The sequence below is a fragment of the Syzygium oleosum genome, unplaced genomic scaffold, assembly GCF_021117445.2.
Source record: "Syzygium oleosum isolate NSW1041296 unplaced genomic scaffold, Sole_v2.1 Sole_v2.04, whole genome shotgun sequence".
Lineage (NCBI taxonomy): Eukaryota > Viridiplantae > Streptophyta > Magnoliopsida > Myrtales > Myrtaceae > Syzygium > Syzygium oleosum.
This window is the reverse complement of record NW_026607488.1, coordinates 4,105,518-4,125,722: the sequence shown is the minus strand read 5'-3', so window position 1 is coordinate 4,125,722 and position 20,205 is coordinate 4,105,518. Positions and strand designations below refer to the sequence as shown.

At 40.3% G+C, this 20,205-nt stretch overlaps 1 pseudogene; it reads left to right on the top strand.

The window, feature by feature from the left end:
* The first annotated feature begins 11,888 nt into the window (after positions 1-11,888).
* On the top strand, positions 11,889-18,203 carry LOC115674334 (disease resistance protein L6-like; annotated as a pseudogene).
* The last annotated feature ends 2,002 nt before the right edge of the window (positions 18,204-20,205 follow it).

Below are 20,205 nucleotides of genomic sequence, written 5' to 3'. Positions count from 1 at the left end.
AGATGATGTGATTATCTTAATAGAAAAAGCAAGTCGACAGAACTTATTTTGCTTTCGCGTGTCCTAGCTTCATAGCGTGTGGGAGCGAAAAGAAAATGCCGGGGCTCCTTTTAAGTCGTGCCATGGATCAAGGACCACTTCTGTGGGCTGCACAATCTAAAATCGAATTGAGCCTTGTTTTTAGTTGTTTATGCATTTGTTCATTTATTTCATTTTTTCTTGTTTTTCTTTTTTTTTTAACAAAAAAGGGACAAATTCATTAATAAAATTTCAGGCGTCAACAGCCACATTTTATTCTTCTTCTTTTTCACTATATATTTCCCATTTGAATTTCTAGGTCCCCTTTCCTGATTTGTATCGGTATTGGGTTATTTTGGTAAATGTAAATGGCAACAACGCAGCACGAAATCATGATCGGGACCATCAAAGTCTCGAGGAGAATCGCCACCAAATCCGGCATAGATATTCCAAGAAAGCGGCCAAAATGGACGTTATTCTCTGCATGGAGTTTTAAGAGAAAACTATTAGCTATGAAATCAAGGGGGAAAAAAACAAGGCATAATTATCCATCTAACGTGGGCAGATATTCCACAAGTCCAATTAGGGTAAATTGGACCTGAGCAAGTCCTTAAAAGGCTCAAAAGGAAATAGGGGAAGGAACTCCCCGATACGGTGAATGGATCTTCTTGTAAGTTTTCTCTATATTTTCTCTCTCTCAGGAAGATAAAGATAAGGAGGGAACTGAGGGTCTTCTGGGTGGAGAAGGTAAATTCCACGTCAACTTCGATTGGTTACTACCAGGTAGGTAGGTAGAATAGCCTTCCACGCCTGAGGTGACAGAAGAGAAAGTTTCGGCTTCCTGCTCGTTTGCCTGTGCTTTGCACAGTGTCTAGTAACCGACGTGCAGACCAGTACCCCTGGTTACTAGACACTATGCAAGATGTGGGATTTTAAATCATGGGGTAAGCATGCGCCTGCAGTGAGTGAGGGCCTCTAGGACCGTCGGGCTTTGACCAAAAAATTGGAACAAAACATGGAGCCGAACTCATGCTAACCCGACCCGTTTCACTTGTCGTGTATCCAGCGACGGGGACTCCACCAAGGTGTCGATGCAGTGCACGACAATGTTAATTCCGCTAGCTTCTCTAATCTTTCCTTTTCATTCAAAAAATGGTTCTATAAAAGGAGAAGCCCAGGAGCACTAAGAGCATAGAGGGGTTCAAATTCAAGATTTCTTGAGCAGGAGGAGATAGAGTGAAGAGCACGTTTTGAATCAAAATCGATATTGAAAACGACGCTTATCTTAGTGAATTTGACACGCGGCGGGGTTTTGCTTTCTTCTTTCTTGCTTCTAAAATCCCACATCTTACTAGAAGCTAGAAGCACGGCCCTAGGAAGCTATGCTTTCGAAAGAAACTTTCAAGTACAAAAAACAAAAAAATATTGGGAAAATTATTAAAGCAGTCCTAAACATATTGCAACTGTATCAATTCAGTCCTAAACTTTTTTTTATATCAATTCAGTCATAAATCTTTTGTATTTGTGCCAATTCAGTCTTTATGGCCAATTTTGACAGGTCAGTGCTGATGTGAATTTTTTTATTAATTTTTTTTAATATTTTCCTTTTTTTTCTTTTCTTTTTTTTTTTTTTTCTCCCTTCATCTTCAACCTCTAACCGGTTGTCGGTTGCCAGTCTGGCGACCGGCCAGAGGCCGGGGTCGGCGAGGTCGGCCTGGCTAGCTGTTGGCAAGGCTTGACCTCACCAGTTGCTGACGAGTTCGAGCCTTGTCTGTTGCCGGTGAGGGCGAGCCTCACCTCGCCAGTTGCCGGCGAGGACGTGCTCTCGCCAAATCTAACGAGGCTCGAACTCGCCGGCAACTGGCGAGGTCGACCTTGCCTAGCAACGGAGAGGACGAGCCTTGCTAGTTGCCGGTGAGGACGAGCCCTCGCCAGATGCAGCAAGGCTCAAACTAGTTGGCAACTGGCGAGGCCAACCTTGCCGGCTCTTGCCTCTGGTCGGTCACCAAGGTTGAAGATGAAAGGAAAAAAAAAAGGGAAATAAAAGAAAAAAAAGGAAAAATTAAAAATTAAAAAATTGCCACGTTAGCGTTGGCCAGACGGTCGGCGTCCATGTTAGCACCGGCCGGTCAAAATTGGCCGGATGGACTAAATTGGCACAAATGAAAAATGTTTAGGACTGAATTAACATAAAAAAAAAGGTTTAGGACTGAATTGACACAATTGCAATAGATTTAGGACTGTTTTGGTAATTTTCCCAAAAAAAATTTGAGTGCGATGAAAAAACATGTTAGTAGCTGGAACCAAGTCGAATCACATGAATTTAGAAGGAAGGGACAAGTGCAGTATAAATTCTAAAATTCATCTTCAAAGTGCAATTGTTTGCTAAAACTTTCAAAAAGTTCAACTAAATTCTAAAACTTATAAAAAAAATGGCCCAATCAAGTTCCTCCATCAGCCAACTTAGACGGAGGTAAGGACTTGATTACACCAATTCGACAAGTGGTAGGTGTTGAATTTTGGCTAACCATTTAAAAATTAATTGCACAGAAAATTAGGGAGAAATATGCATAAGGGGACGAGCCAAAATCAAGCCTAATTCAGCTCGTGACAAGCCTAATTAAAGAGAGGCCTAGGTTAATCAAGCCTGACCAATTAACCGTAAGATTGAACTCTATATAAATATGCTTATGCCTCAATAGTCAAGGTCGGTAATTCAGGATTCTAAGAGCACATTGAGAGAATTGACATAGAGAGAGAGAGATGGAGTGACGGCCGAGCGACTTTACTTTGCTTGCCGCTATCCACCGCCACAATTCCCTCCTATCGGCCCAACGAGCAGCTGCTGTCATGATGAACCGATGGTCTCCATCGTCTTCCATTGATTTTTTCCCTGAGCCATAAATTTTTTCCAATTTCAAGCAAAGTCTATCGTCCTCTTTTTCTTGTGCAGGTTTATCGTCGCTTCTGCAGTAACCCAATTCCCTCAGCCGCAACCAGCCCACCGAGTTCCCACGCCACTGTCGCTGTGCTTCCTTGCCACCTGCAGTAGTGCTAGTTCAGTCCATGACGAATCACCGAGTAATTGGCACAAGTCCACGTCCGCAATTTCGGAGTACGGTGTAGGCGATAAAAATACATTGAGAAAAAAGCACATGAATATTTATAAAGTCTGAATTACGCATTTACAGAGATCTTAAGGCACACGATGTAGAGACGGTTTACGCAATGAAGGCGTCACGCGGACGGGACTAGAATATTTTGGCGAAAAAGAGCAAAAACACTAGCAATTGTTGTGCACGGCACATTTGGATGATGCAATACTCACATTTGAAAACTAGAGCTGGGCCGAAACTTAGCCTCTGAAGAGAATCAATTAGAGTGATATTGGGCCCAACGACAGCCTACTAAAACTAAAGGGCTCGAAACCATTCTTTCATGACTAACTTTTCTTGCAATCAGCAGGTTAGCCCAAAAAACAAAACAAGCAATGCTTTGTATATAAACATCCTATAAAACTCTCCACGTCACTTAGTAAATTAATTTAGGGAAAATACCACCAAAAACTTCAAATTTTACCACTTGTGACAGATTTACCCTAAACTTTTTTTTGTGATACGAAAAACCCAAAACTATGTCCATTGTGACATATTTACCCCATTAAACATTGTCTCTAGGGCATTTTCGTCTTTTTCCTTTTTCTGCTTTTTTTTTCTTCTCCGGCGAGGGCCCTCGCTGGATGCCGGTGGGGGCGATGCTCACCGGACGCCGGCGAGGGTTGCCCTCGCCAGATCCGGCGAGGGCTTCCCTCGCCCCGCCCAGGGGAGGGCGACGCCTGCCGGCGTCGGGCGAGGGTGACCCTTACCAAGTCTCGCCCGACTCAGGCGAGGGTTGCCCTCGCCAGATCCGGCAAGGGATTCCCCCCCCCCCCCCAGGCGAGGGCGACGCTCGCCGGCGTCGGGTGAGCGTCGCCCTCGCCGGCGTTCGGCGAGCATCTCCCCCGCCGGCGTCCGGCGAGGGCCCTCACCGGAGAAGAAAAAAAAGAGGAAAACAAAAGCAGAAAAAGGAAAAAGACAAAAATGCCCTAGGGACAAAGTTTAATGGGTTAAATGTGTCACAATGGGTATAGTTTGGTGTTTTTTATGTCACAAAAAAAAGTTCAGGGTAAATTTGTCACAAGTGACATAATTTGGGGTTTTTCGTATAACAAAAAAAGTTTGGGGTAAATTTATCACAAGTGATAAAGTTTGGGGTTTTTGGTGATATTTTCCCATTAATTTAATAAACCAATTCTATTACACCTGGCACTATTGCCTGTGAAGTTAAAAAATGACCCACGGCTTTTTAAAATTAAAAAAAAAAGAATGAGAACATCCATAGCTGCATGCCTGACTATAGGCAGAATCTTTGGCCTTCAATTATGGGAGACACGGTAGGCAAGTGCCAATTGTCCATGAGGTGAGTATAGCATGACATTTTTTGAAAAAAAGAAGAAGTTAACATACATGGCTATGGTCTTGAGCACAGCAAAATTAAATGTAAAATGAATTTAACACATTTATGTAGGATGCTTGCCACGCATTGGTCATCCAGTTGCAGATGTTTTGCACCAAAAGCTCCTTGATGGGGAAGTAGACTTCGGCCGGCCTCAGTAAAAAAAAAACGTAAAGTAAAGAAAAGAAAAAAAACAAAAAAAATATATAAAATTCAAAAAATTATTAAATTTATCCACATTAGCGCCAACTGTGCCACGTAACCAACCGTGCCACGTAGGACGGTCAGCGTCCACGTCAACAGTTTTCGGTCAAAATTGGCCAGATGGACTCTATTGACAAAATGTGAAAATATTTAGGATTAAATTGACACAATTAAAAGGTTTAATACTGAATTGGCACAAGCGTAATATGTTTAGAACTTTTTTGATGATTTGCCCTCTAAAAATCTCATATGTAATTGACATGATTATGAATTGATCATGGATTACATGATAGACTATGGTTCCATGAAAAAGAATATTGTATAATCTTTAAACCATATTGCAGATCACGTCATGGTTCACATGATCTTATTGGGAGATCGCAGTAGAAGTCCGATACTTTTAGCTAGGGAGATCACCAAGAGGAGGTTCGAGCATGTTAACCTATCCAGTTAAACCCACTTTGACTCAAAAGCTTAAACCAATCAATTATGGACCAATTAGAATATATTAACTACTATACACCAATCCAATTCTCTGAAGTGGGATTTCTCTAACAAAACTTACACATGCATCCTAACGATCTCCCTCTCACGTGTGATATCAGTATCAGACATGCTCTCCCTTAATCCAGGTATCCTTCTATATCAAGATATGAAGTCTATCACCGGGTTTGCATTGTTATACCACAATGCTTGCTGCTCGGAAATCATGCCCAACTTCATTGACCATCGGCTCACTGTGGAGTGTGACAATCCCGGTTCCACATACACCGGTAATTCCTAAAAAATCACTTGTCTGTTTTTCTGGGGTTAGCCTTAAGAAATGCGTGAATGTGGTGTTATCACTAAGTTAGTACTCATTTATCTTTCAGGTTTGAAGGGGAAAATTATTAAGCATGTAAAATAATCATATTTCGAGACGACTAAAGATATTTTAGATGAAAATGCAACTATTGAGACTATGTATGTCGTTTTTAAAATTGTTGGTCCAAATTTGAGGTGGTGACCTGAAATGAAAGGCTTTGGACCCTGGTTCGTCATAAAGACAGGGAGGCAAACTTTTTAATTTTGCTAATTGAGTCATAAATATTTTAACGTTTTACCAATTGAGTTCATCCTGTCAATTTTGATTGAAAATCGTTGAAGTGGATGCTGAACATCCTATGTAGTATGGCCAATACTGACATGGACAATTTTATATAATATTTTAATAATTTTTTGAATTTATTTTCCTTTTTTTCTTTTCTTCTCTTTTCCTTCTTTTTTCTTTTTCTTTTTTTTCTTCTCTTTCCCTTTGTTGGCCATGGGCCGGCGAAGGTCACTGGCCTTAGGCGAGTGTCGCCCTCGTTGGCTTGGTGAGCCGCTCTCTCCCGATTTGGTGAGGGCAGTCCTTGCCAGCTGTAACATCCATGATTCTGGCCATAAGAAATGGCTATGGAATTGGTGTGCCAATAGTGGGGGAAATCGGCCATGGACCAATCCAAGGAACGGTTATGGATCGATTAACCGGATCGAAAGGGTGACTAAGGGATCAGCCATGGCTTGATCGAAGAATCGGCCTTGGAATGATTGAGGGATCGGTAGTGAACCAATCAACTGACTACGCATGTGACCCAAGCTATCCGGCCATGGATCGGTTGCTCGACCATAAGGGTTGGTTATGGGATGGACACGTACCATTGTGGATCGATGGACGATCATGGATCGATCCCGCACCGATCCCGCACGGTCCTATTCCAATCGCGGGTGATTCCGCACGGTTATGTACCGACTGCGGACGGCCATGGATTGATCCGTGCGATCGTATGTCGGTCACGGAACGATCGATCCCACACAACTACGTAAAAATCGAGAGTCGGCCACGAACCAATTTTGGTCGGCCATGGATAGGTTATGAACTGGCCATGGGCCACTTGGGATAGGTCACGGACCGGTCATGGATCGGTCATGGATTGGCTCGGCGATCTTGCCGTTAGGCCATGTGCCAAGGCATGAGCCTGGTCCTGTGCTAGGCCTTGAGCCGGTCATGGGCTAGGACTTGGACCCTGCCGCAAGGCCACGAGCCAAGGCAGGCACCGGCCATGTGCCTGGTGAGCCCGGCCTTGCACCCGGCTAATGCCGGCCACGGAGCTAATGAGATGGGTCATCGACTTAGCCATGCCAGACAAGTTTGGCCACGACTAGCCTCATCTTGTGGTGATTCGATTACGAACCTCGGCTTGGTTGGCACGGTCGATTATGGATGAACATGAGAAACTCTTACCCGACTAAGTTAGTGCTTCCAATGGCCTAATTCCTATGTTTGCTATATTCTTTTAAAAGGGACATAATAGAAGACTCTACAACATTAGTCATTAAATGCAAGGGATGAATCATGGCTTAGGTGGCCTCATAAAGATTATGTAATGATGGCCAAAGATTTCTCTTGGAGAAGAAGCAAGTGACTCATGGCTTAGGTGGCCTCATAAAGATTATGTAATGATGGTCAAAGATTTGTCTTAGAGAAGAAGCAAGTAACTCATGGCTTAGATGTACCAATTAGAAAGGCATACATTGGCCTATAATCATTCCCCTAAAAATTTAGAGTGCCACACCATTCCATTAGGCATGTCACCTCATCCTTGTAGGCGTGCCATTTCAAGAAAGCTGATTGGGCCATTTGAACAAGCAATGATGAGGATTGAGCCTATAAATAAAAGCACCCCCTCATTCATTTCCACTCTTTGGCTCACTTTCTCACCTTGACCCCCTTGCACGCCCACCTCCTCTCTTTTAGCCAAACTATCTCTAGTTCATCAAAAGTAAGTGAAATTACTAACTCTTAGCTAGAGCGATATGTTACGTTGTTGAATTTGAACGTGTGCTCACCCGTACTTTGTCGTGTGTATGATGAGGAATGCTTTTGTATGGTTTGCTCATGTCTTGCATTCATGAGGATAAACATGGCCCAGGTCACGAATGAGTCTCGCTCGGTTATGGGAACGACACTGAGGCATGACGGTTCGGGCCTCGCTTGGCATTGGATTGGCATTGAGGCATGTTGATTCAAGCCTCGCTCGACTTTGGACCGACGTCAATGCATGTTGGCTCAAGCCACGAGTCATGTGTCGTGCTCGGTTCATCAGTTTAGCTGTGATATAATAGGCCATGACACACATACACATCAGTATGAACACGCCTTCGAGTTTTGTTTGCATTGGCGAAGAAACGAAGATAAGAATCCGGCTTGCGTGAATGTTTGTTGTGTGGTCATATAAAGGAAAAAGCCATTGCCAATAGATTTTGGTGACATTGCCCAGTGGATTTCGAGTGCCCAGCTTGAATATGGAAGCCCCTGAAAGTATAGGATATCTGGTGGATTTCGGATGCCTAGCCTGAGGCTGGAAGCCCCTGAAAGTATGGGAAGAACCGTGTGAGATGGTTAATGAACCTTTGATGCGTGTTGATGTGTGTTGTTGTTAAGCCGAAGGTAAATCGTGCCTTGACGATAAGTTGGAATTGATCACATGCATATAGTCGAGGTACATCAATAGTATTGCTATTGATCTGCCATCGATATTGTGGTGCGAGTGATGTTCGCATGCTGGGTTCGACGACGAGACGTCCTCCTAATTCAGGATTAGTAATTTTACTTATTGAGTGTTTGACTCACTCTATTGTCTTTTCAGACTTGTAGGTATAGACGTCTCACCTTCTCTTCGTCATGGTGTATCGATTTTGGAGTTGCAGTTTTGCTAGAAGAGATAGGAATCCCCCGGCCTACCTTTTTGGATATGAGGATAATGTAAACAAGAAGTGCCCGTAGAAAAAAGAGGCTTGTAAATGTACTAAGACAATATGGAAATAGTGTGCTCTGTATGGTGTTTTCCTGTCTGCTTGTTTGTTGTGTTGTCTGGGTGTTTGTTGTTGTACACGCTTCCGCATGATCATAATGAAAAGAAAAAAAAAAGGAACTGGGTCGACGACGCGCCTGGGACGTTGCACCAATAACCCCCGAAGTGAGGTTGTTATACCAGCCCAAGCTCGGGCATCCCTTGCGCAAGGCCGACGAGGGGAGCCCTCGCCTGAGGCCAACGGAGGGAAAGAGAATTAAGAAAAAAAGAGAAAAGGAAAAAAAAAAGAAAATAAGGAAAAGAGAAGAAAAGAAAAATATAAAAATTCAAAAAAAATATATAATATTATTAAAAATTATCCACGTCAGTGCAGGTTGTACCACGTAGAATGGTTGGCGTCCACGCAGCAATTTTTGGCTAAAGTTGACCGGATGGACTCAATTAGTAAAAAATGAAAATATTTATGACTCAATTGGCAAAATTAAAATGTTTAAGATTGAATTGGCAAAAATGCAACAGGTTTAGGACTTTTTGGATAATAAGTATTAGAGGGATTGTCAATTCAGTGCTATATATGTGATCGAAGTTCTTGTCTTACGAAATCTTTTATGGATACATAGGTTCAATCGGGATGAATCTTAAAATCACAATAAGCTTTTGCTTATGGGAAGGAAGACTCCATGGATGTAGAAATTCAAAGAGAACTGGTCTCAATCATCAGCATCGAGAGAACTTCATTGTGTAGGTTCTACTCCCTGAAATCTAAAGTTTAATTTCAGACCTCCGAGACAATGGAAAAATCAAGTTTGGGTTACCCTGCATCTGGTTTTTAACTTCTTTCCCCAGAAATGCGAATTATTTGTGTTCCATGATCTTAGCATCCGATACTTTCCTAGTCTCCGTGACACTATCAGTACGAACCGAATTTGTTCTTGTCTTGTATTTTTTTTATCATCTCGAACAATGGTTTGCAATCTCTGGTAATGAGTTTCCTTGAGACTGGAGAGCAACTATGTATTTGATGTGAAGTTTTGCATCAGCATAAGCAGTAACAAAGTTATAGGTTTCTGTTTACGTTATCAACTTGATCGGTTTATGGTTGGGGGACGAAAGACATTCCGCTCGACAGGCTCCACAAATGGAGAAGTTAACTGTTGTTTCTTGCATGCCGCTCAGAGAGACTGTCCATTTCCGGCGTGCTGGATTGGTTGGTGAGCTTGCGTATTGAGAGGTTCGAATATTTACCGGGACATCCAGGGTGCCGGAGCTGTCGAGGGGCATGACAATTCAGAGTCTCGGGTCAGTCGGCGGTTCGTGAGGGATTAATATCTCTTGAATCAAGCGCCTTTAGGAAGATGAGGCAATACACAATTTAACATTGCCCAAAAGGTAGTTGAGATCCCGGTTGAGGGTGCTTTGGAATCACTAGAAGATTTCCAGTGTTCATGATTGCGCTTCTCTGGGGAAGATTAGCCGGGCTATCAAACTTGAAGAACCTGGAGTATCTCAAGATCGAAACATGTGATGGATAACTTATGTCGAGGGCCTCGAGTTCCGAAATTCCTGAGAGTCGTAGAGTGCAAGTCATTGGAAAGTTTGATCGACGTATCCCTCACCAATATACCAGATTATTGCCGCGACGAAGCACGAGTGCGGCGAGTTGGACAATTTCTTTCCAATCTCTTTGAAAAACTACAGAGAGAAGAGTCTTGGTGAAACATCGCACTTGGAATCCAAGTCGGACAAGGTGCGGACATTTTCTTCCATCAAATTTGTGTTATTCTTTTGTATAGTCTGGGGCCATGTCCTATGAGTCCATTTTTAGATTGCTCCTGAAATTAGGATGTGTTTTGGCCTCCTTCTGTAACGTCTGTGTCAGGATGTAATGCCATACAGTTCAGGGTTAACCTTTCCAACTGTAGGTTAAGTAATTAGAATTTATGATTTAGCACATGGTCTGGGGTCAAAACACCTCAAGCGAGGTGTTGACTACCTCCAGAACTTCGTTGAGTTATAAGTTACAATAAGGTGAGGGAACTCCAATGTGCATGGGACTAAAATCATAGCATGTTTAGTGCGCTGTGCATTTTCTTTTTTTAATTTTAGAAACGATGACACTACTAGTCTCCGAACTTTTGCTTAATTTGTAATGTCATTCTTCACTTCTTAATTGGTACAGTTAAGTCTTTCGGCTTTTATCCAATGCTCAACGTTATCTCTGAATTTATTTTTTGGTTGAAAGAAAATATTTCATATCTCAAGATTTCAAGATAATACACGAGAGGTTCAAAACAAAGTAAATCCCAAATAATATAGTAGAACAATAAAACACAAATTATTGTGATAAGAACACTTTTATCCTACAAGAATAGATCTATCTCAGCATTAAAATAGAACGAATAGAGACTGATCACTGGATCTCACATTATCATAAGTGATGACACACACTGTGATCTCCTTCTTCAATAGGTTCAATTAAGTCATCAAATTATTTTTAAAAGTTCAATATCATCCTTACTTCAAAGAAGAGCTTAGCCGGAGATTGTCCTCTTCGATCTTCTTCAACAGGTAGTCCACGAGCATGTGCCTCTCCGAGTCCCCGAGCTTTGTGACCACCACCTCATAGTCCGGCACAGCCACCCTCTTCAATCTTCTTCAACATGTAGATGGAAATGGTGAGGGCCACTGACCCTCGCCTCAAATCTGTGCGAGGGCCGCAGCCCTTTCCGCCTGATTGCACTATCCTTCCCCTTCTCATCTTGAGTTTTCCTTTGTTTCTAGATTTATGTTTTTTTTTCCGAATTTTGATTTATTTTTCAAAGGTTGAAAACAACTCTTTCTATTATAATTGCCTCATAAGGTGCAATGTCCGCATCTAACAGCCACACATCAGCATCTTCGTTTATAATTTTCATCGAAGAACCAACTCGAACAAAAAGTATACAATTTAGGATTCAATTGTATAAAAAAAGTTGAAAATCTCGATTGAACATTTTTCAATAATTTAAGTACGTGTCTTTATCTCAAAGGCAAAAACAAAGAAAAGAACAACTTTTGATTGGTCTTTATGGTCTCCCAAGGAGTCTTTAAAATTTCCAAACTTGTTAAAAAGTCTTGGTCACCTTAACTGGTGTCAACTTGGTATCGCCGAACGTTAGTGGGAAATAGACAAATTCAATTTGATTTTAAAATGAGCCGGCGAAGTATTTTAGGTATTGGCACTCATTGTTCATATCGAAAACCTCAGCTCATTTCTTAGCTAGGCCACGCCACACCAACTTTTTTTTTTTTTCTCTTTAGGGGAGAGAGAGGTATCTGGAAGTAATGAGCTTTCTAGCTATGGCAAACTCAGAGGCTGGAACGAGTAGTGATGCTGCACAAGCATTAGGAAGTGAGTACCAAGTGTTCCTGAATTTTAGAGGAACCGATACACGCTATGGTTTGACCGATTTTCTCTACCACGGCTTGTTACATGTAGGAGTCCGTGTTTTTAGAGACGATGAAGAACTTCGTGTCGGGGAAGTCATTGGCGGAGAGCTTCTACGAGCTATCGACAACTCCATACTCTACATACTCATCTTCTCCCAAACTTATGCTTTCAGTAAATAGTGCCTCCGTGAGCTTGCGCACATAGTAGATAATGTGTATAAGTCAAAGGGTCAAAAAAGTATCCTTCCCATTTTTTTCCACGTGGAACCTAAGGATGTTAAACTCAAGACTCTCCCACATAGCAATGCTTTACTGGAACATACGAAGGAGTTTCCCAACGAAGTCGAGGCATGGAGAAAGTCGCTTGCAGAGGTTGATGAAATCAAGGGGAACGTGAAAAAGGACCAAGGGTAATTTTCTTTGAATATCCCTTCCTATTTCTTCTTTTTCCGTTTTAGGGAATACACCATTGTCTAGTCAAATAATTTCTTCTAATTTATTCATCGGATAATATTTAAAACCACCTCCAATTGCTGCTCTCATTCAACTTTACATCCTCTGCTTGATTTTACATATCTCGTAGTGCCGGCTTTACTTTACACAGATTGAGTGCTCCTCAAGAAACACTAATTACACAAGGAAACTAAGATTTAGTGAAGAAAGATCATGTCTAAATATTCAATAGAATTGAGAGCATCCTGACAACACATAAGAATCAGAGGACTATCATCTTGGGGCCTCAAGCTCTGGGGAGCTTGCGGGAGGTCCAAATCCGAACTGGGCTACCTCGATCTGAAGTGCTGATGCGACTGCCAGCTGACCTCAGAGACGTTGGCGATAACGTGGAGGCCTCTGAGTGGAGTGGCTGCGTGAGAGAGAGAGAGAGAGAGAGAGAGAGAGAGAGAGAGAGAGAGAGAGAGAAGGGACACACGGTGTAGAGGGGTGCCGGAACTTTGTGCTAGTACGAGCACCGGGCCTGTAGACAGCCGCCGAGGACAGGCGGCCGCTGTAGGTCAACGGTGACAGGCAGGCCGCGAAAGATGGTGAGTTTGATATTAAGAAGAAAATGGCAATTGGATTAATGTTAGTGCGACAGATGCAACCTGAAAAAAAATGTGAGAACTCAGGGATTCAATTTGCATATTACGTCATGTGAAGATGAAAATTGATTTGCGTGAAAATGGTTTTAGCAATATCTCCTTATTGTTTTCCTTTTCACGTTCCTCAGCGTTGTCTTAGGCGAACTAGTAATCGCCCTTCTGCTGAAATCCAAAGTAATGGAATTGAATGCTGGGCCATGTCGATGAGTTGGGGCGCAACATGGCAGTGAAATAACCCCCCGCATGGCATTTGTATCTTGTTTTGGGGGTCATCGCATGGCATGTACGTAAAAAACTTAATATAACAACACATAACTTGGCTGTCAATTGATAAATTTAAATGTACCATATGGTGAATTAACACCTAGAATGCATTATTATAGCATGTGGGCGCCCATTAGCTTCTCCAATGTTTTTGCAAAAAAAAATTAGAGTGGGCAATCTCTTGTGCTTTTGTGTTATGTAGTCAATGTGCCCAACGTGCCGCTTGAGAATCTTGAATTTTTAACCAAACGATGGAGCTATTGGAAGCAAACTGACAGGGCTTCTCCATTTTGTTTTGATATTAACAAGGAAGTCCACCTTAAATAGGCATTCCGAAAACTATGACTTATCCTACCAACTCTATGGACCAAGTAAGGTGCAAGCCAAAGCACAAATAGGTTGCCTAAACGTAGGAATGTTTGCGCTTGATATTATGGAGAATCAAACCTATGTTTTGCGCCAAATCCATACATGTATCTTCGTCCCTTAACCACCAAGTTTATCCCATGGGAGCCAGGTCTCTCGAGTTTCAATTTTGCACAAACCTTAATGTGAAACGGCTCTTTAAATGCCATTATACTTGACATAATCAGATCCTGGAAGACTTACATGCAAAAGTTAAACAATACAAATGTTACAACAGTTGCTGGCGCTAGGAAATAGTTTCAGGTTTCGGCATTATATTTTTCTTCACTAAATTTCAATGTTCAATGGATGATGTTGCATTTGTCCACATTATCTCGGTTCATGATTGTCCAAGTACGAGTGCTGAAATTTTTCCTAGGCTTAGCTATAAATGCCGGAATTTTGCTTTTGCACGATATAGTAACCACATGATATCTTTTGCCATCCTGTAAGCTAATACTATAGTTTTCAGAAATTTCATAGTCATATATGAAAAACATATGAAGTGAGTTCTACTAAATTAGCCTATAGTGATTATTCATTATATTTATATATTGTTCGTGATGCACTTCGATCTTTTCCAGTTAAAATTTTGACAATACATGTGTGATGCTTGGGTATGAAATTAATTTACTCAACTCATGAAAGGACTTTGGTACATGGCAGCCAAGCAAAGATTGTCAAATCAATCGTTGAAAAGGTATTGGAGATGCTGGAGATAAAACAAAAATCAGTGATTGAAGATTTTATTGGACTTGATGACCGGGTAAAAGTCTTGAAAGAGTTATTAGATCTCAACCATCATGATGTATGGCTCATTGGAATTTACGAAATGGGTGGCATCGTAAAACCACTATTGCCACAGTTGTTTTCGATCAACTGTCTTTTCACTTTGGAAAATATTGTAGCTTCCTTGAGAAAGTTCGAGAAACCTTGTTGACTGAAAAGGGCATAATTTGGTTGCAGAAGAAATTATTATCTGACATTGGATTTGTGGAAAATATTGAGGATAGTGAAAAAGGAATGAGGAGGATTGGAGACACACTACGCACTAAGAAGGTCATTGTGGTTCTGAATGATGTTGATAATAAAGAGCACATTAAGAAACTAATAGGAAATTCTCCATTAAATTCAGGATCTAGGATAATCATCACAACAAGAAACACAAGTATTTTGGAAGTTGAGGGATTTGAAGGTAAAATTCTACCGTATGAGATGTTGAAGATGGATACTAATTTTGCACTTCAGCTCTTTCGTCGGGATGCCTTTGGTAGAGATTGTCCTTCAGATGATTATCATCGACTTTCAAGTGAAATTATCTCACAGACGGGAGGACTTCCTTTGGCAATTAAAGTGATAGGTTCGTTACTTAATGGGAAAAACAAAGCATTTTGGGAAGAGACGTCAATCAGATTAAGGAATGTACCTGAGGAAGAGATCCTAAAGAAGTTGAGGATTAGCTATGATAATCTAGACGAATATTCGCAACAAATTTTTCTCGATATAGCATGCTTCTTTTTCAATGAGAAGAAGACTAATGCAATTTACATGTGGGCCGGCAGTGAATTTTATCCCGAAAGAGGAATTGATGCCCTCATCAGTAGGTGCTTGATAAAGATACTAGATGATGATAAGTTCTGGATGCATGATCAACTAAAAGAACTGGGAAGGCAAATTGTCCGTCAAGAAAGTCCAAGTGACCTTGGAAATTGGAGTAGGTTGTGGATTGCAAAAGAGGCCCTCCAAATCATAAGAAGTGAAGAGGTAAGTGAGAAACATCCCATTATTTGTTTATGATCTTTATAATTTTTTCCTGCCCATTCGAATTATTAAACATAGTGGCTGGAAGTTGACGAACTTCCTCACATCATTGGAAAATATCATGTGCAGAGGCAGGACAAGGTTCAAGTGCTTGAGATAGATGGATTGGATGATTCCGTAGAGATCACAAATGAAGAGCTTGAAAGGTTAAAAAACCTAAGATTACTCAAGTTAGGCAATGGAACTTTTGCGGGGGACTTTGCAAAGTGTCGTTCTAAGTTGAGATGGATTTCTTGGCATTCTCCTCACCAAGATTTTAGGGCAGACAGTATGTATTTGGAGCATCTTCTTGTATTTAAACTCGACATGAATGACTTTACGGATGATTCAAAAGCATGGGAATTGATCAAGGTAAGTTACATGTTTCTAGTCTAGTAGTCCTAGTGTGTGCTATGCAATGGTTCTTAAACTTGACATGCCATCCATTTTTGTAGAAGGCACAGAAATTGAAAGTTCTATCACTTACTGGGTGTCATGGCATAACGACAATGCCAGACTTCTCTAAATGCTTGAGTTTAGAGAGGTTGACCCTTGCACGTTACAGCACGCTAAAGAGAATCGAAAGCTTCATTGGAGATTTTCATTCATTAATTGAGTTAGAGATTGAACTGTGCACAGGTCTTACCGATTTGCTTGAAGAGGTGGGGGCACTAGTGAACCTTACGCGCTTCTCGTTGCAGGGACGCTCTGGGTTGGGAGAACTTCCAGACTTCTTTAGGAATTTAACCTCATTGATAGAGTTAGACTTATCACGTACGGGCATTACCAAACTTCCAAACTCCATTGAAGGACTAGTGAAACTTGAGTCTTTTCTTCTAATAGACACGAGGACAAGGGAACTTCCCAACCCCATTGGAAAGCTAAAATCATTACGCATATTGCGTTTATCAATAAATGGATCATATTCTCCAAAGGATCGTGTTTGGCAATTACCTAGTGGTATTAGCACGTTGGAAAATCTTGAAGAGCTGGATCTATCTGGATGCTATGAAGTGAAAGGGGAAGTTCCCATTGAAATTGGAGAATTGTGATCTTTAAAAATCTTAAATTTAAGGTACACCCGTATTTGTGGAATTCCAAGGACAATCAACAGGCTTCATCACCTCCAAACACTCAACTTATCAAATTGTAATGAGATTAAGAGTTGTCAGAGCTTCCCACGAGTTTGACTTGTCTACTGGTTCGATCTAAATCGTTGCTCTCAGTCCCTAGTCTGTCGAATCTTACTAATTTGGTTGAACTACAACTAAGTGATGGCTCTCGTATTACAGACGAAGCAAAGCTAAGCACAGGATGCAAATTAAGCTGGATTGGGAGGTTATCTAGACTGAAAAAGTTAAAATTAAATCTGTTAAACGTCCCTGCACCTCCAGAGTTGGCTTCTCTTTCTCATATGGAAGAGCTTGTTTTGAAACACCTAGACTTGAAACCCCTCGTACAGCTTCCATCCTCCGACTGGAGTTGGAGAAATTTGTCGACTTTAGTAATCGATTGTTGCGAAGTGGAAGAAATTCCGCTCGAGGGACTTCCACGACTGGAGATATTAACTTTTTACGATTGTCTACGGCTTCAGAGATTATCCATTCCTTCGGAACTAAGGAAGCTACAGCAAGTGGATGTGTCAGGTTGTCGGGAGCTTGTTGATTTACAAGTTGTGGGTCTTTCGAAATGATTGGAACACTGGGGTATTAATGAGTGCAAATCTCTGACAAGAATAAGTGGGCTATCATACTAGAAGAACCTGGAGACTTTGAGAATCAGAAAGTGCAATGTACTTACTAACGTTGAGGGCCTTGACGAGCTAGAGTCTCTGAAATCCTTGAGAGTCGAAAGGTGCACGTCATTGAGATGGTTGATGGATGCATTTTGCACAAAAATACTAGATGATTGCGTTGGCAATATAACGTGGTGTGGAGACTCTATCAACGATTTTAGATCTCCATCTAGAATCCCTGCACCTCCAGAGTTGGCTTCTATTTCTCATCTGGAAGAGCTTACTTTGTCTGGCCTAGACCCAAAACCCCTCGTCCAGCTTCCGTCCTCTGACTGGAGTTGGAGAAATTTGTCAAATTTAAAGTTATGTCGGTTTGAAGTGGAAGACATTCCACTCGAGGGACTCTGACGACTGGAGAGATTCAATGTTGTGCATTGTGTAGGGCTTCAGAGATTATCTATTCCTTTGGAACTAAGGAAGCTGCGGCAAGTGGATGTGTCAAAATGTCCAGAGCTAGTTGAGATACAAGTTGTGGGTCTTTTAGAATCATTGGAATACTTGAGTGTTGATGAGTGCAAATCTCTAACAAGAATAAGTGGGTTATCATACTTGAAGAACCTAGAGACTTTGAGAATCGAATATTGTAATGTACTTACTGATGTTGAGGGCCTAAATGAGCTAGTCTCTATGAAATCCTTGAATGTTGGAGGGTGCACGTCATTGCGAAGGTTGCTTGATGTATCTTGCGCGAATATACCAAATAACTGCCTCGTCAAAATACAGGGGTGTGGAGACTTTATCAAAGATTCTACTCAGATCGACCCATCTAAAATTTCTTTGAAGCATTACAAAGAGAAGGTCCTTCTGGATACATCTAACTTTGAATCCAAGCCAGACGAGGTGCGACATCTTCTTCATTAAAGTAGACATTCATGAATGCATAGGTTTGTAGATTTATTTGTTCTAATCTCAGTTTGATGATATGATTCGGTAAAACTAGACAAACTGTAAAAAGTTAACTACTGCTCTGAAATTTACACGGATGAAAACATTTATTTAATCAAAAGACGAAAATTTATCAGAGATGATCTTTAAATAATTTCAAATACATTAGTGTTCCTTCAACATGTTCTTTTTAATTTGAAATGTTTTCTTGTATGAATTAAATAATACACAAATACAAGTATTATAAATTGCATGTTTATATTTATTTCTTGTTATATAATTTAGTGTTGGATATTATATAATATGATATGTGTCGTTTTGATGTCATAATGTTTAGGAATAATGGCCCTCTTGAACTTTGACACTGTTGCGTTATAGCCTGCAAACTTTCAAAAGTTATAAATTACCTCCCCACCTTCGTCCCACCCAAATAAAAACTTCAAATTGTGTTACATCCATAAGTTTTTCTGTCTGCATAGCTGTTAAGTATTACCTAAAATGGACTGACTTTTCTTCATCGAATTTTCTCAAATAATTTTATCAATCATGCATCATTCTCCATTTTTCTTAACTTTATAAACCATGTAGTAGATGCTATTATGTTCAAAATGAGTTAGTCCATTTTCAGTTAACATTTAACGGCCACACGAACAGAAAAAGTAATGCTTGAAACAATGATGAAAGTTTGGAGAAAAATCTATGACTTTTCAAAGTTTGCATGCTACTGTGCAACAGTGCCAAAGTTTAGGAAGGTAAATATTATCAAAGTGCAAAGATAATGCGCGAGGGAGCTAAAGTTCCAGAGGTTTTGAGCAATTACACATAATGTTTGATATAAGTCTGACCATCGAAGTTAACAGTTCGAATGTTAATTAGATAAATAAGGACTTTGTTTAATTCGGAACTTCCGTCAGATATATTTACCCATTAGCTTCAATAATAGATGACCTAATAACTTCTGTTAAGAATTCCAAAGTCTTCAAAGAGCTAGAAATAGTTAATTAAATACTTTTTAAAAAAGAAAATTCCTTATGAACAGTAAAAATGTATGCAACATACGCATTATTGAATTTTGTTAATATCTAAATAAAACAATACGTAAAGTAAGCATGAGAGGAATATGAATATGAATATGCACACATGAGCAAGATATGAATGCGTAAAATAAACATGAGTATGAATATGGATATGAATAGTCACTTATCTCTACTTGCCTTGTTTGGTTCTTTAATAATGCCAGTAAACTCATTTAATTATTCTTTGAGTATTAATTCATAAAAATTGCTTTCATAGATAAGATATTTGCCGATAGATTACAAACTATAGATTTCACCTTTATACCATTTTACTCTCAAGAAAATCCCACACAAATAGTTTGCTCGCTTTACCACAACAAGTCGATGGCATAAAGGTGAATATTTCGATAAAATTAAGGAAATCTATTGAGAGAGATGAATTTACATTTACTTTTATGCTTTCATGTTTTTTATTAATGCAAGGTATTTTGACGTGCTGGAAATGTTGCATGTACTTCTGTTATCATTCAATAGACATTGCATTTTCAATGTCTCATGTTTTTTTTAATCAGAGAATACACCTACATGATAGGGTACAAATTTACTTTAGATAAAATTTCACAGAAACTCTAGTGGAGGATTTGATTGATGTGATAACTTGATTTGTTATAGTTTTCTGCATATTATTGTATTTTCCTTGTGAAAATTCAATTCGACACCAATATTTGGAATAATATAATATAGTCCGAGACTCGAGCAACGAATAGACATCTACCAATTGAAATTGGCCAAAAACACTTACAAATAGAAAAGTAAGCGGAGTGGGGGACAGTGGTTGAGTTGGGCAACCGCATAAATATTATCCCATTAAACTATATGGTAATTACAACAATAATTAAAATAAGGCAATAGCTCCAACTAACTTTTTTTTTTTTTGCTAGAAATAGCTCCAACTAACTTTA